General features: G+C 40.5%; 1 long non-coding RNA gene and 1 pseudogene across 1 annotated transcript in view; one reads left to right on the top strand and one right to left on the bottom strand.

Annotated features, from left to right (window-relative positions):
- Nucleotides 1-17139, top strand: part of LOC114676828 (uncharacterized) — a 30328-nt gene that overhangs the window by 6701 nt on the left and 6488 nt on the right. Inside the window, exon 3 of the long non-coding RNA XR_013414945.1 lies at nt 15570-15706. This is a non-coding gene — a long non-coding RNA (uncharacterized LOC114676828). The remainder of the gene's footprint in view (nt 1-15569; nt 15707-17139) is intronic.
- LOC714252 (60 kDa heat shock protein, mitochondrial-like) lies at nt 9667-13693 on the bottom strand (annotated as a pseudogene).

The following is a 17139-nucleotide window of genomic DNA, read 5'->3' as shown; positions in this document are numbered from 1 at the left end:
GAAGCCACACTGTCTGCAGTTAGCCACATCTATCTGTAGTCTCCGACACTCAGTTGCTTCTCTGTTCGCCACTCAGCCACTTGTATCCCTGCTACTCAGCTGCCTGTGTTGCTCTGCCAACTAAAGGCTTTTATGGGCACAAGATAGGGGTGTGGCAGGCCAAAAAGGCAACACTTGGGCATTTGAAAACGAGGTCAGCTGCTTTCACTTAGGGCCATGTTCCAGGCTTAAGGGCGAGGTTTAGCCAGGAGCCCAGCCCTTCCGTATCAATGAGATATCATGCCAATTCAGTCTTATTCCTTTGTAGATACTTTATCTTTTTTTTTTTTTTTACCCTGGAAGTGTTTATTTTTGGTCTTCTGAAAGTCTCATAGTAGATGTATATGTATATGTGTGATGCTTAATTTTATGTGTCACCTTGATTGGGCCACATCACTTAGACATGTGGTCAGACACTCTGGATATTTTAGTGAGGGTGTTTTTACATGAGATTAACATTTACATTCGTGAGCTTTAAAGCACTCTATAATGTGAGAGGGCCTCATCCAATCACTTTGAGGCCTAGGAAGAACAAAAGAATGACCTTGATCTCCTGACCTCGGGAATTCTGCAGCAGATGGCCTTTGGGTTTGAACTGCAACATTGGCTTTTCCTGGGCCCCCATCCTGCAGGCCCACCCTGAAGATCTTGAGACCTGTCAGCCTCCGTAATCACCTTAGCCAGTTCCTTAAAATAAATCTCTTTCTGTGTATACACACATCCTGTTGGTTCTGTTTTTCTGGAGAACGCTAATATAACACATATATGCATACATGTATTTTTTCTTTTCATCTTATCCAACAGTTGGTGGGCCTGTTTCATCTGATCACTCTCTTTTATTGATGGAAAATCTACTTTGATACTTTTTTTTTTTTTTTTTTTTTTGAGACGGAGTCTCGCTCTGTCACCCGGGCTGGAGTGCAGTGGCTGGATCTCAGCTCACTGCAAGCTCCGCCTCCCGGGTTCACGCCATTCTTCTGCCTCAGCCTCCCGAGTAGCTGGGACTACAGGCGCCCGCCACCTCGCCCGGCTAGCTTTTTGTATTTTTTAGTAGAGACGGGGTTTCACCGTGTTAGCCAGGATGGTCTCGATCTCCTGACCTTGTGATCCGCCCGTCTCAGCCTCCCAAAGTGCTGGGATTACAGGCTTGAGCCACCGCGCCCGGCTTACTTTGATACTTTTATTTGATTTTCCCTTCCCTCCATTCTCTGTTCTTGTCTCTTAGAAATCCGATTAGACAGAAGGACAAATACCTAGATGTCTTCTGTTTTCGTTCTTTCTGTCTATCTTAGATGGATGGGCTACCCAGAAACAGACTCTCAGGTAGAGATTCGCATGCAGCCAGTGGAGAGAGAAGTGGGGCAGGGTAGAGGGAGAAGTTGAGCTGAGATGTAATTGCAACAACGACCTCGCCTGACCCTGCTGGGAGCTTTGGGCTTGGGCTGACACTTCAGATTGTCCTAAATCCAAGTGAAGTGTCTTGTGTACTTTTGGGAGGGGATATTACCTGGGCAAAGAAGCTTTCTTTCCTGAGGAGAATACCTAGAGAGGGAGTTAGCTGTGACCTGTCAACAGCCAATATATGGTAGAGTGAGTGCCTTGGTCCCTACAGGGGGATCTGGGTAGCACACCACTGCACCCACTACCCTCTCTTTCATTTTGAGGGAAATTCAGGCTTCTAGCTAGCATGTCATCTCATCAACTGAGTATACTCTACTTTGTGGGTTATTTATTGGGATTTTTATTTGGTAAGTACATTTTTTTCCTAATATTTAAAAAAAAATAGGCTAGGCACGGTGGCCCACACCTGTAATCCCAGCACTTTGGGAGGCCGAGGTGGGCAGATCATGAGTTCAGGAGATTGAGACCAACCTGGCTAACACGATGAAACCCCATCTCTGCTAAAACTACAAAAAATTAGCCGGGCGTGGTGGCACATGCCTGTAGTCCCAGCGACTGGGGAGGCTGAGGCAGGAGAATCACTTGAACGCAGAAGGCAAAGGTTGCAGTGAGCCAAGATCGCACCACTGCACTCCAGCCTGGGTGACAGAGCGAGACTCGGTCTCAAAAAATAATAATCATCATCATCATCATCTTGTTTCATGGATGTAATATCTATTCTCATATCTCTAAGTTTTTATAAATTTTCAAAGTTTTCATTTGTCTGCTGCATAAATTCTAATGTGTTAAGTGATTTCCTTTGTTCATTAAGTTGTATACCTCTCTTTCATGGTGTTTGTCCACTTCAGATGTTTAACTCCTGGCTGCATGTTCATCTTCGTCATTGAGGCTGTGTTGGCCTGAATATGAAGGTGGTATGCATACCACAGTCAGCTTCCAGTGATTTCAGACAAGGGCGCATTGTGCTGCCATGTAAGACATACCAGCAACTTCTCTTCGAGAAGGAGAGTTTCTGTTCCTCCTAAGCATGGCTCTGACCCAATACTCATAACCAATTCTTCCATTCTGTCTTTGTTCTCCACTCAAAGAGGGGAGTTCGGGCAGCCTACCTACCGCTGTAATGTTGATGGAGACAGTCACCCTGGTGGTTACTCCAGGACTACCTCGAGACCCTGGTGTCCACAGGCCTTGACACTTGGAGTTCTCCTGGAATCACTCCTCGCTTTCCTCTGATAGTCATATCCTTTCTGCTCTTTTTTCAGGATGGGTGGGAGCCTATGTAACCTCACTCAGTATCTTTTCTACCCTCCTTCTACGTATGCCTGCCAAAATTAGTGAGGCTGGAAAACTACATTTTTGACATGCCCTTGAAGCTCTGCTTTTAGATGGGATTTAGGGTCCCACCTATCCTTTACAGCCACATGGGTTTTGGAAGGCAGAGGCAGAACACTGCGGGCAGAGGCTGACTTCTTTTGCCTCCACTATTTCTGCCGACAGAGTTGGTTTTTCTGAAAGAGCTGTGGTGTTGAGACTCCTCAGTGCTGGGTCTCTGGCTTCATGAGTGTTGAGAGGCAGGGCATACTGCTTTGAAAACTCCCAGTTAAACTGGGGTTCTGGTACCAGAGTGGCTAGCAACCCTGCTCTAACCAGAAATGGAGGGAGCCAGATGTGGTGTTTACAGTGTGCCTTTCTCAGGATAATTCCTTTACCGGGCAAATAGCCTAATGCCTGGCTGTCTGACCCTTGACCAGGGAATCCCTTACAGAGGACGCTTGTTTGTATTGGCAGATGCCCTGGTGGCTCATGTCTGACCCATGTCCAGTTTACACCTGCCTGGCCATGGCTCTGGCACTGGGAGTCTGACCTTATGTTCTCCCCTGCATTCCAGAAATATCCCAGCCCAGGGCAGCTCCTACTTCTTCAGATGGAAGGCACAAATTCATCTTTTTTTTTTTTTTTTTTTTTGAGATAGAGCCTCTCTTTGTCACCCAGGCTGGAGTGCAGTGGCATGATCTCGGCTCACTGCAACCTCCACCTCCCAGGTTCAAGTGATTCTCATGTCTCAGTCTCCCAACTAGTACCCACCACCAGGCCCGGCTAATTTTTGCATTTTTGGTAGAGATGGGGTTTCACCATGTTGGCCAGGCTGCTTTCGAACTCTTGACCTGAAGTGATCCACTCACCTCCCAAAGTGCTGGGATTATAGGCGTGAGCTGCCATGCCCAGCCCTGGAATGCACAAGTTTAATACACCACCACAGTAAGAAACAAGTTCAAAGATTTTTACATAGAAAACCTGGGCAAGGAGGGTGTAGTGAGTCACAAGGGTTCTTCCATCCCTGGGTCATGCGAGGCCAGAATGAAGAGTCAGGCAAAAGAGAGAAGCATGTGGTTATCAGCCATATACATAAGGAAATGGGGTATGGGCCACTTTAAGTTCACAAACTGATGTCTGAACGGTCCATTTAAAGGAAACAATGGGAGAACAGGGGCCCGGTCAGCTAGGTGGGAGGGATGTCTCTAAGTTATTGTCACTGGCCACTGGCTGAGCCATTCAGCTGTGTTGTAGAACTGAAAACTGTGTCAAGGGTGACCGAGCTCTGTTTCTGGTATGAGAAATTTAAATTTGTATTCAAAAGGAAATCTGAGGCAAGATCCAATTAGGAGAATTCCGTGCATGCAGCTCCTTCATTTTGCAGCTGTGGATGGCGGGTGGTGTAAGTGGCTTTGGTCTGGAGCTTGTAGTGCAGCAGCTGATTCCTGATTCCACAGTTTCCTGACTGTGGCAGGGCCAGAAGCTCAGTTCTGCAGCGTGGCTTTAGGAGATGTTCTTGAAAGTATAGCCCAAAGTAGGTCTTCTTTAGACCTCTCAGTGATTGTGAGACCCTTTGGCTTTGCTGTAATATAGCGGCCCCCAACCTTTTTGGCATCAGGGACTGGTTTGTAGAAGACAGTTTTTCCACAGACCGTGGGGAGGGGGGTTGATTTTGTGATGATTCAAGCCCATTACATTTATTTAATTAATTTTACTTATTTATTTATTTATTATTTATTTTTGAGATGGAGTCTCGCTTTGTCATCCAGGCTGGAGTGCAGTGGCGTGATCTCAGCTCACTGCAACATCTGCCTCCCAGTTCAAGCGATTCTCCTGCCTCAGCCTCCCTAGTAGCTGAGACTACAGGCACGCACCACCATGCCTGGAAAATTTTTGTGTTTTTAGTAGAGGTGGGATTTCACTACGTTGGCCGGGCTGGTCTCGAACTCCTGACCTCAAGTGATCCACCTGCCTCGGCCTCCCAAAGTGCTGGGATTACAGGTGTGAGCCACCGCGCCCAGCCACATTACATTCATTGTGCACCTCATTTATTACATTGTAACATATAATGAAATAATTATACCCTCACCATAATGTAGAATCAGTGGGAGCCCAGAGCTTGTTTTCCTGCAACTAGAGGATCCCATTAGGGAGTGATTTGAGTGACAGATCATCAGGCATGAGTTTCTCATAAGGAGTGCACAACCTAGATCCCTCACCTGTGCAGTTCACAATGGGGTTTGCGCTTCTATGAGAATCTAATGCCGCCGCTGATCTGACAGGAGGTACCAGTCCATGGCCTTGGAGTTGGGGAACCTCTGCTGTAATAAATTCCCTTTAGATTAAACTAACTAGCGTAGATTCTATTGTATGCAATGGAACCCTCTCTGGTACATGTGGATTCCCTGCATTTTCTAGTATGTTACAGTCATGACTTCTTATTGAAGAGATGTTTCAAATGAATTATTTTGAGGTCATTTGGTTCCATGCTTGCTTGTGGTTTTTGGTGCTATGATGGTAGGAGCATGTGCTCAGTCAGTCATTTTACTTTCATCTTTCTAGTGAGACTTAATGTTTCTTAGAGGTAATAGAGTCTAATAACATAATAACATAACATAATAAGGGATATTTCTGCTTTTAAGAAGGCTTTAGTCCAAGCCTCTTTCAGTGTGAGAGAGAATATCCCTCCTTTTTTGTCTAGTAAGAAACATTTAGCACCTGGTTTGCATTTTAATAGAAACTATGAGTTGCAGCTCTCTTCACAATATTCAGGGTTAGTACTGACCTTGACTAGATTCCACGTCTTTCTTAGATATATCAGGATTCTGTAGGGAGTCCAGTTAATTTCAAGTTGGTTTGTGTTGTTAACATAAATAACAAACAGAAAGTTTCTAGGCTCTCTAAAAGAAAACAATGCTTATTTGGGAATAGAGCATTGCTACGTGAATTTGCATACCACAGTAAACTGTATGTATTCAGGGAGAGAAAGAAAGAATAAAGGTTTTTAAAGTAAAAATGAGGAGGATTATGTAAATGTTTTGAAATGATTATCCTTAGCTACGAAAATCAATAACAAATGTAGCACCAGTCTAAGGTTGTACGGTGAGAAGATACAGTTTATTGAAAGCTAGTTCATTATAGAGTAGGGCATCCTCAGAAAGCAAGCAGAGGAATGTACTGTCTTTAAGTTTTTCTTATGTAGGGGTCTTGTCTATGTAAAGGCCAAACTAAGCTGTGCCTACATGTGGGTGAGCAGACAGCATGACAAAATTTATTATACTGTTGATTTAAGGAAAATGATTCTTGACATTTTAGTGTGTAAGTAAAGCATAACTATAATTATTTTGAAACCATATATTGTTATGAGTATTGGGACATCTAGACTTTCTGCTGTCGTAGGAGTGCGTCCTTGTAGGTTTTCCTCAGCTGTAAACATCTTATGACCATGGGTCATGGCTGGCAAGGAATGTGCCTGGTTAGTCTCAAAATAAAGTGGAACTTAAATTGGTGTCATCCTGGCTCTCCTGGGCTCCTGCTTCCCTAACAACCTTACTGACTTACCAAACACTATGTATTGTATCTTCTATCTAACTATATTTTTGTGCCCATTAGTCAACCTCTCTTTATTCCCTCTTCCCCCATCCTTCTCAGTCTCTGGTAACCGTTCTTCTTCTCTCTACCTCCATGAGGTCCACTTTTTTAGCTCCCACATATGAATGAGAACATGCAATATGTGTCTTTCTGTGCCTGGCTTATTTCACATAACATAGTGACCCCCAGTTCTGCCCATGTTGCTGCAAATGACAGGATTTCATTCTTTTTTGTGGCTGAATAATATTCTATTGTGTATATATACCACAGTTTCTTCATGCATTGATAGGTACTTAGGTTGATTCCATATTTTGGCTATCGTGAATAATGCTACAATAAACATGTGAGCACAGATATTTCTTTGATATTTTGGTTTTTTTGGTATATACCCAGTAGTGGGATTGCTGTCTTCTATGGTAGCTCTATTTTTAGTTTTCTGAGGAACCTCTAAACTGTTCTCCATAGTGACTGTACTAGTTTACATTCCCACCAACAGTGTATGAGGGTTCCCCTTTCTCCACATCCTTGCCAGCACTCATTATTCTTTGTCTTTTTTTTCTTTTCTTTTCTTTTTTTTTTTTTTTTTTGAGATGGAGTCTCACTCTGTCACCCAGCCAGGAGTACAGTGGCATGACCTCGGCTCACTACAACCTCCGCCTCCCAGGTTCAAGCGATTCTCCTACCTCAGCCTCCAGAGTAGATGGGATTACAGACGCCCACCACTATGCCCAGCTAATTTTTGTGTATTTAGTAGAGACGGGGTTTCATCATGTTAGCCATGCTGGTTTCAAACTCCTGACCTTAGGTGATCCACCCACCTCAGCCTCCCAACGTGCTGGGATTACAGGCTTCAGCCACCACACCCGGCCTCTTTGTCTTTTTAATAAAAGCCATTTTAACTAGGGTGAGAGGATATCTCATTGTGGTTTTGATTTGCATTTTTTCCATGATTAGTGATGTTGAGCATTTTATTTTATACCTGTTGGCCATTTGTTTGTCTTCTTTTGAAAAATATCTACTCAGATATTTTTCTCATTTTTAATTGGATTATTTGTTTTTCTGCTGTCGAGTTGTTTGAGCTCCTCATATATTCTGGTAATTAATTCCTTGTCAGTTGGATAATTTGCAAATAATTTCTCCCAGTAGATGAGCTGTCTCTTCTCTTTGTTGATTGTCACTGCTGTGCAAAGGCTTTTTCACTTGATATAATCCTATTTGTCTATTTTTGCTTTTGTAGCCTGTGCTTTTGAGATCTTACTCAAGAACCTTTGCCCAGACTAATGTCCTGAAGCATTTTCCCATTGTTTTCTTCTAGTAGTTTCATAGTTTAAGGTTTTGGATTTAAGTCATTGATCCATTTTGATTTGCTTTTTCTATACGCTTAGAGATAGGGGTCTAGTTTCATCCTTCTGCATGGGGTTATCTAGTTTTTCAGCACCATTTGTTGAAGAGACTGTCTTTTTCCCAGTGTTTGTTCTTGGCACCTTTGTAAAAATGAGTTGGTTGTGAATACATGGATTTATTTCTGGGTTCTCTATTCTGTTGCATTGTTCTGTGTGTCCTTCCTTCCTTCCTTCCTTCCTTCCTTCCTTCCTTCCTTCCTTCCTTCCTCTCTCTCTCTCTCTGTCTGTCTTTTTTTCTTTCTGACAGGATCACACCCTGTCACCCACACTAGAGTGCAGTGGTGTGATCATAGCTCACTGCAGCCTCTAACTCCTAGACTCAAGCAGTCCTCCAGCCTCAGCCTCCTGAGCAGCTAGGGACAACTAGTGCATGCCACCATGCCCAGCTATTTTTTTTTTCTTTTTTGTAGACATAGGGTCTCAGTATGTTGCTAAGGCTGGTCTCAAACTCCTGGCCTCAAGTGATCTTCCCGCCTCAGCCTCCCAAAGTGCTGAGAACACAGTCGTGAGCCACTGCACCTAGCCTTATGTGTCTATTTTTCCCCAAGTAACATGCTACTTTGGTTACCATTGGTTTATAATGTGTTTTGAAGTCATGTAGTGTGATGCCTCCAGCTTTGTTCATTTTGCTCAGGATTCCTTTGGCTATTCAGAGTCTTTTGTGGTTTCATGTAAATTTGGGGACTGTTTTTTCTATTTCTGTGAAGAATGTCATTGGTATTTTGATAGGAATTTCATTAAATCTGTAGATTGCTCTGGGTAGTATTGACATTTTGACAATATCAATTCTAATCCATGAGCATACAATATCTTTCCTTTTTATATATATATATGGAGTCTCACTCTGTCAGCCAGGCTAGAGTGCGATGGTGGAATCTCAGCTCACTGCAACCTCTGCCTCCCAGGTTCAAGCGTTTTGTCTTTTTTTTTTTAGTAGAGACACAGTTTCACCATGTTGACCAAGCTGGTCATGAACCCTTTCCATTTTTAAAATGTCCTCTTCAATTTCCTTCATCAGTGTGTTATAGCTTTTCTAAGATAGATCTTTCACTTATTTGGTTAAATGTATTCTAGGTATTTTATAATTCATGTAGCTATTGTGAATGGGTTTGCCTTGTTGATTTCTTTCTCAGAGCATATGCTGTTAGTGTATATAAATACTATTGATTTTTGTATGATTATTTTGTATCCTGCAACTTTACTTAGAATTCATTTTTCAGTTCCAACTAAATTCATTTATCAGTTCCAACATTTTTTTGTGGAGTCTTTAGGGTTTTCTAATTATACACTCGTGTTGTCTGTGAACAAGGATAATTTGACTTCTTCCTTTCTGATTTGGATGCCCTTAATTTATTTCTCTTTTCTAATTGTACTGGCTAGGAATTCCAGTACTGTGTTGAATAGGAATGGCGAGTGCGGACATCTTTGTCTTGTTCCAGTTCTTTTTTTTTTTTTTTAACTTTAAACAAATTTTTATTACACTAAGGTTGTCACATAATTGGATATTTCTCTACTTTGTACACAATTATTCTCACTCTCCACAGAAAGGCTGCTTAAATTCTCCTCTGGTGGTGGCAAGCCCTAAATATTTTAACAGAATAGTATTAAAAATGCCTCAGTGATTTAAGTTCAAAGCAGTACATTGGTACGTGGCTTTTGCACCCAGTATTAGGACTATACAAATGTCTTTTTATCCAAAAATACAAATAAATTATCTGTAGGCATAGACAATGACAGCAGTCAAACGTTATATATTTGTCACTTGAAACCAGTAACTGATCGTTATAGTGATTTCCTGAACATCAGCTAGCCTCTTCTTCAGTCATTTTCTCCAGCTTCTCTGAAGTTATTGGTGAGGAACACTGCCTTGGACTTCCTGCCATAGTTCATTAATTAAAGTAAAGCACTATTCTAATAATTAGAACTTGCCATCTCCCATAACACCTCCCATTCTAGCCATTGCACCCATTACAGGGTCCTTCTCTTTTTTTAGGAATTTCTGTGACTACAACTTCTGTTGTAGTTAACAGAGAGGCTACCCCAGCAGCATCCAATAAAGCACTTCTCACAACCTTTGTTGGCTCAATAATTCCTTTTTCCACCATATTCACAAAATCTCTGACCATGGCATCATAACCAACTTCTGAGGAACTACGTAATTTTCTCAACTATCAAAGATCCTTCAACACCTGCATTTTTAGCAATGGTCATTTCAGGAATTTTGAGTGTTCTCTTAATAATTTCTATACCAATTTTTTGATCTTCATTAGCTGGAGTCAATGAGTCCAAGGCACCAATGCACCAAAGTAGGGTACAACCCCCTCCCCAGAACAATGCCTTCTTCCACAACAGCTCTTGTAGCATTAAGGGCATCTGTAACTCTGTCTTTCTTTTCATTCACTTCAATATCACTTGTCCCACTAACTGTCAGCACAGCTACTCTATCTGAAAGTTTTGCCAGCCGTTCAATTTTTCCTTTTCATATTCACTAGTTGTGACATCCAGTTGCTCAATAATTCCTTGAATTCGTTTTTCAACTTGAGCCTTGTCACCTTTTCCTTTTAAGAACATAGCATCATGTTTGATCACAGTGACCTCTCCAACTTCTCCTAAGTCATGAGGCTGAATATCTTCGAGATTTAAGGTCAACTCCTCTTCTTCAAACAGTACACCACCAGTAGCAATAGTTATACCATTAAACTGGTTCTTTCTACTGTCACCAAACCTCGGAGCTTTGACTGCTACAACTTGAAGACCAACTTTTAGCCTATTCAAAATGAGTGTACTTAGAGTTTTTCCATCAACATTTTCAGCAATTATGACCAAAGGCTTATGGTGAGCATGGGCAATTTCAAGAGCAGGTACAATGGGCTGGACACTAGAAATTTTCTTTTCACTCAATAGAACATAAGAATCCTGGAATTCACATTTCTGACCTTTTGATGTATTAATAAAGTATGGAGAAATATATCCTCAAACTTTCATGCCTTCAATAATTTCTTTTTTCTTTTTTTTAGATGGAGTCTCGCTCTGTCACCCACGCTGGAGTGCAGTGGTACAATCTCAGCTCACTACAACCTCTGCCTCCTGGGTTCAAGCGATTCTCCTGCCTCAGCCTCCCAAGTAGCTGGGACTACAGGCGCATGTCACCACATCCGGCTAATTTTTTGTATTTTTAGTAGAGATGGGGTTTCACCGTGTTAGCCAGGGTGGTCTCAGTCTCCTGACCTCGTGATCTGCCCGCCTCCGCCTCCCGAAGTGCTGGGATTACAGGCGTGAGCCACCGCACCTGGCCTCGTGCCTTCAATAATGTCTAATTCATCCGTAGTGTTTTTCCATCTTTACTGTGATGAAACCCTTTCTTTTGACCTTTTTCATTGCATCAGAAATTAGGTTGCCAATTTCTTTGTCTCCATTTGCAGACATTGTAGCAACCTGAGCAGTTTCTTCAGGGGTGGTCTATCAAGCCACAAAAAGACATGAGGAAAACTTAAATGCATATTGCTAAGTGAAAGAAGCCAATCTTAAAAGGCTATATACTGTATGATTCTAACTATGTGACATTCTGGAAAATGCAAAACTATAGAGACAGTAAAAAGAACCGTACTTGCCAGGGGTTGAGGAGGAATGAGAGATAAGTAGATGGAACATGGAGGATTTTTTACAACAGTGAAACTATTGTTTATGATACTATAATGGTGGCTACATGTCCAAAGCCATAGAATATACAACATCAAGAATGAACTCTAATAAGCTATGGATTTTGGATGATAAACATGTATAAATGTAGGTTTGTTGATTGTAACAAATGTACCACTTTCTTGTAGGAGACTGATAGTTGTCTACGTATGTGTGTCAGGGGGTGCAGGGTATAGACGGGAACTCTCTGTACTTTATACTCAATTTTGCTGTGAACCTAAAAATTCTCTAAAAGGTAAATTTTATTTTGAAAAACACCATCATACACTAAAACTTTTTTGTCCTTATTTGGTAATACTTACAAATAGAATTTTATTAAAATTATATTTAAATGTAGAGTCAAAAGATATGCATGTTTTAGTGAAATATCTTCTATTATTATTACTATCATCATAATTGTTATTATTTGACTTAGAAATCCTCAGTAGACATTATGAATTTAGAGATCAGTAATGTTCATTTTGAAAAAGACATATACTTGTCTTGTTCTTTTGATGTTACTGTGGTTAAGAGTCTTGTGCTGTACTGATCTCAGTTAAAAATAGTAAAAAGAATCTCTTCAGTATTGTGGTGGACTCTGCACAGTTAATGCAACAGGAGGCAGGGTCACCTGCCCATATAGCTTTGTTTGTATCAGCCAGTCGAAATGTCAAGATGGTTCCTTATCCACTGGATAATTTCACAATCCTCCTCTTAATTTGGTTGCTTTGGACACATTCTATCCTGGAAACAAAATCTAGGTTTCATAATACTTTCGGAAATAATAGATTCATGTTCTTTTTTTCCAGCTGGTACTGGTAGAGTTTACACATTTACTCCTGCACCATAGGAACAGCTGCTTAAAAAGCTGAAGTGTGTATTTGATTCCATTACATTGGCACAATAGAAAGTCACGTAAAAGACGGAGACTCTCTCAGTTTCTCCATATTTGGAAAATTAATTCCTTTAAGTGCATTAAAAAAATCTCTACAGGTGGTCACATTCTATGAACTTAGGACCAGAAATGACCTCATCACCTTCAGCTGGCCTAAAAGTTGTCTTTGGCTGCTGCACGCTTCACAAAATCTTGTTAATTATGATTGTTTTTCCTAGTTATAAGTCCTTCTGGATAAGTTTTTATAAAGCATTTATTTTTATCACTTACATAACTACATAAAATATTTTCATTGGTGTCAAAATGTCATGTTATTGCCAAACACATTCCATTTCAATTTCTAGAAATTATTGGAAAGTTAATACCCACACTTTAATGGCACCCTTGCTGTAGTATTAAATCATGCTTCACTGAAATTCACAAGAATCATAATTACACTGCATTTATCCAGAATAAAGCACTAGAACAGTTACTTTTTGGCCGTCTTGTCCGTTAATTACTATGCATGCACTCTCTCTTTAGACAAACAATAAATGAAATTTAGTGTCTTTCTAGAACTGAGTTTTCATGAAAGTGATTGTCATATATATACTCATCATCTGCTTCTCTTTTCAGCACAGTAATATTTTAGTTCAAGAATCCGTAAGTGAATCTTTTCCCTGGCTTATAGAACTTCACCCTATTTATTTCTATTTCAAGAAAAGTAAAAAATATTTTAAAAAGTAAAATTAGGCAAGAAAGTTGTCTTGCCAGCTAGGCATTTGGTTTCTCCTTAGATTTGTTATTTAAGAAAACTCAGTCTCCCTAGACATCATTTCAAGAATATAATTGTTTAGCTGCAAAGCTATAGTTTTGGGTAGAAAATTCCCTTTGAGGGTTGCACATTGAACCCATATTTAGAGAACCTGAGAAATGAGCTTTCAGCAGTAATCACATTTACTCTTCTCCCCACAGCCTGGGGTGTCTGGAAGAACATCCTCCACCAGGAACGCTGGAGGATGACTAAAGAGCTGAGTCTGATCCAGTTTGCCAGAATAGGTCCATCACCCTGAGGCCCTTTTTTGCCCAGGTCCTGCATATTCCATGCTATGGACTGAATTACGTCCCTGTAAAATTCGTATTTTGAAGCCTTAACCCCCAATGTCATGGTATTTGGAGATGGGGCCTTTGGGAGATAATTAAGTTTAGATGAGGTCATGAGGCCCTGGCCTCACGATGGGATTAGTACTGTTAAAAGAAGGGGCATCAGAGAGCTTGCTGTGTGTCTCTTTTTCTGCCATTGTGAGGACACAGGAAGAAGGCGGCCATCTGCAAGCCGGAAGGAGGGATCTAGCTCCAACCATGCTGGTGCATGAAGACTTCTGGCCTCCATAACTGTGGAAATAAATGTCTGTTGTTGAGCCACTCAGTCTATGGTATTTTGTTATTGCAGCATGAGCTGAGGATTGGAATTGGCCCCCAACCTAACAATGGTTCCACTTATGCTTTTTTGACTTTATGATGGTGCAAAAGTGAAAAGCATTCAGTAGTAACTCTAATTGGAGTGCCCATACAGTCATCCTGGTTTTTACTTTCAGTATAGTATTCAAAAAATTACATGAGATATTCCACACCTTATAAAATAGGCTTTGTGTTAGGTAGTGTTGCCCATCTGTGGGCTGATGTAAGTATTCTGAGCATGTTTCAAGAAGGTTAGGCTAAGCCACGATATTCTGTAGATTCGGTGTATTAAATGCATTTTAAACTTAAGATATTTCCAATTTATGATTAGTTTATTGTGACATAACCCCATCACAAGTCAGGGTGTATCTGTCCATCCCCCAAGGACAAGAGACTTGGAGCCTGAGCACACAGGGATGGTGCAAACTCGGATGTTGATCCAGGCAGTTCAGGAACACATGTTTTAAAATTGGAATTGTTGCCTCAAATTTCTCTTTCAGTGTGTAAATAGAACCTCCAAATAAGATTAAATTGAAGAGAAAGTATTAAAGGGCAATATTCCAGTGGAATCCATGAACAGTTTGCTTGCACTGACTTGCTAAGGAAGGAAAATTTTTAAAGTAGTCGTTATTCTTAAGAAAGTTAAATTTATAGTTTAAGTTATGGTATATTTTGTACTGGGCACTGTGCCTTCCTCATAATATTCTTATTAAATATTTGTTGATTTAAGATTTTTTTTACTTCATCACATGTATTTAGCAAAGAGTAAATTCTTATAAAAGAATTTTATCATATCCTTGTGACAAAGCATACTCCGTGCTAAATGTGGTACTAATTACTTGAGTGTGAAGGTGAAGATTTTTCCTGGCAAATTTGGAACAACGGCTTAAAAAATAGGTACTACACAGCTAAAGAGTCTTTCTTTCTAGATTCAACTCATATACCTACTATCTTGCCTTTCCCTAAGCATATATATTTAAATTCTAGAAACCACCACATTCACTTATTAAAGCCAAGCATGTGTCTAATATTTATTACACTACATTTTTACTTTTATGAAATACTGCTTGGAACAAATAGTCACCCAGCACAGAGGTCCCGAACCCCTGGACCATGGACCGGTATTCATCTGTGGCCTGTTTGTAACTGGGCTGCACAGCAGGAAGTGAGTGGCAAGTAAATGAGCATTAGTGAGATCGGCGGCGGCATTAGACTCTCCTAAGAACCCTATGGTGAACTGCACGTGCGAGGGATCTAGGTGGTGTGCTTCTTATGAGACTCTAATTAATGCCTGATGATTTGAGGTGGAACAGTTTTATCCTGAAACTATCCCCTCTGCCAGCTGGCCATGGAAAAACTTGTCTTTCACAAAATTGGTCCTTGGTGCTAAAAAGGCTGGAGACCACTGATCTAGGGCATAGCTAGTTTTTGCCATAGCTGTGTCATAACTAGATGTGTTGAGACAAAATCTCACCTGTAGATCTGAGTTGAGCATATGAGCCTATTTCATTGTGGTAGACAATTCTGTCTGCCGTGGTCCTCCAAAGATATTCACAACCTAATCCCCAGAATCTGTAAATATGATACCTTACATGGCAAAAGGGAGTTTGTATACATGATTAAGTTAAGGATCTTGATGTGGGGAGATTATCCTGGATTAACCAGGTGGGTTCAATGTCATCAGAAGGCTCCTCCTATGAGGGAGGAAGAAAGTCAGAAATAAGAGTAGGAGATATGATGTTTGAGCAGAGGAGAGAGAAAGAGACAGAGAGATTTGAGGATGATATGCTGCTGGTTTTGTTTTGAAGATGAACGAAGGGGCCCTGAGCCAAGGAATGCAGGCCACCTCTAGAAGCTGGAAAAGGCAAGGAAATGGATTCCCCCAAGAGCCTCCGGAAGGAACACAACCATGCCAACCCATTTTAGACTTCAGATCTCCTGAACTGTAAGATAATAAATATGTGTTGTTTTAAGCCAATAAATTTGTGATAATTTGTTATAGTAGCAATAGGAGAAGAATACAGCAAATCAACACTGATTTTATTTTCTTAACATGGTGCAACTAATACCAACTTAAAAGCAATTTAAACTTTACACACTAGTTGTCAAATTCTCTGAAGAGACAAATGTAAGTGGATATAAGAGACTAATTTAATCTTCTGACATCTATGGGCACATTGAAGACTGGGAGAACTGGTAGTGTTCACGCAGTGTTTGTCCAACCCTTTAATCCAGCACCCTCTAGACCTGCACTGTCCACCCCACCTGGAGCTACTGTGCCCTGGAATTGTATCTAGAATGTAATGAGATGTGCAGGAAGTCTAAGATACACTATGGATTTTGTAAAGAAGAGTACAAAAATACCTTGATGATTTTTGCTTTGTTTTGTTTTTGAGACAGTCTTGTTCTGTCATCCAGGCTAGAGTGCAGTGACACAATGTCGGCTCACTGCAACCTCCTCCTCCTGGGTTTAAGCAATTCTCCTGCCTCAGTCTCCCGAGTAGCTGGAACTACAGGCACATGCCACCATGCCTGGCTAATTTTTGTATTTTTAGTAGAGATGGGGTTTCCCTATGTTGCCCAGGCTGGTACAAACTCCTGACCTCAAGTGATCCACCTGCCTCAGCCTCCCAAAGTGCTGGAATTACAGGTGTGAGCCACTGTGCCTGGCAATAATTTTAAAATATTGATCACATGTTGAAACGATATTAGTTTGGATATATTGTGTTAAATAAAATATATTATTAAATTTAATTTTAACTTGTTTTAACTTAATGAATGCTGCTACAAGAAGACTTACATTGCACATATAAGTCATATTTTATTTCTATTGGACAGAGTTGCTCTACACAGATGAATTCTATGTAATGATGTAATTAATATCATGTAGGTTACTTATGTCAATTGATAGATTATTGATTAATGATTAGACTGCTGCAGTTGAGAGAGCTGATGGATTTATTTATATATATATTTATGCAGTTTAAAACTAGTATCTCCATTTTTTGTAGTCATATTTTGCTAGAGTCTGACCTCTACAAATCTCAGGTTAAATTGTGCTGAGTTAAGTCAGACTTTGAAAAAACTATCTGGAGGAATGCCTAAGGAATAGTGAGAAATCCTGTTGGCAGCTCAAAGGTGGCATTTTTGGATGGTGGGAGGTAGGGTTTTCTGTGCTGGGTGAAAGTGACCTTTGTGGATATTTTGTTGCCTTTTTTTTTTTTTTTTTTTAAAGGAAGGAAAGGTAGTCCATAACTATGAAGACATTGTTACTATAAAAACCTTAATTTAGGTAATTTTTTTTTTTGGTAAAATGAAAAACGTATTTTTTCCTTTTAGTGTAGGAATACTTACAGGGAAGACAGAATTAAAAAGAGG

This window comes from Macaca mulatta, chromosome 3 (genome assembly GCF_049350105.2).
Source record: "Macaca mulatta isolate MMU2019108-1 chromosome 3, T2T-MMU8v2.0, whole genome shotgun sequence".
Lineage (NCBI taxonomy): Eukaryota > Metazoa > Chordata > Mammalia > Primates > Cercopithecidae > Macaca > Macaca mulatta.
The sequence above is the reverse complement of the archived record's forward strand: the minus strand, read 5'-3'. Positions and strand labels throughout refer to the sequence as shown.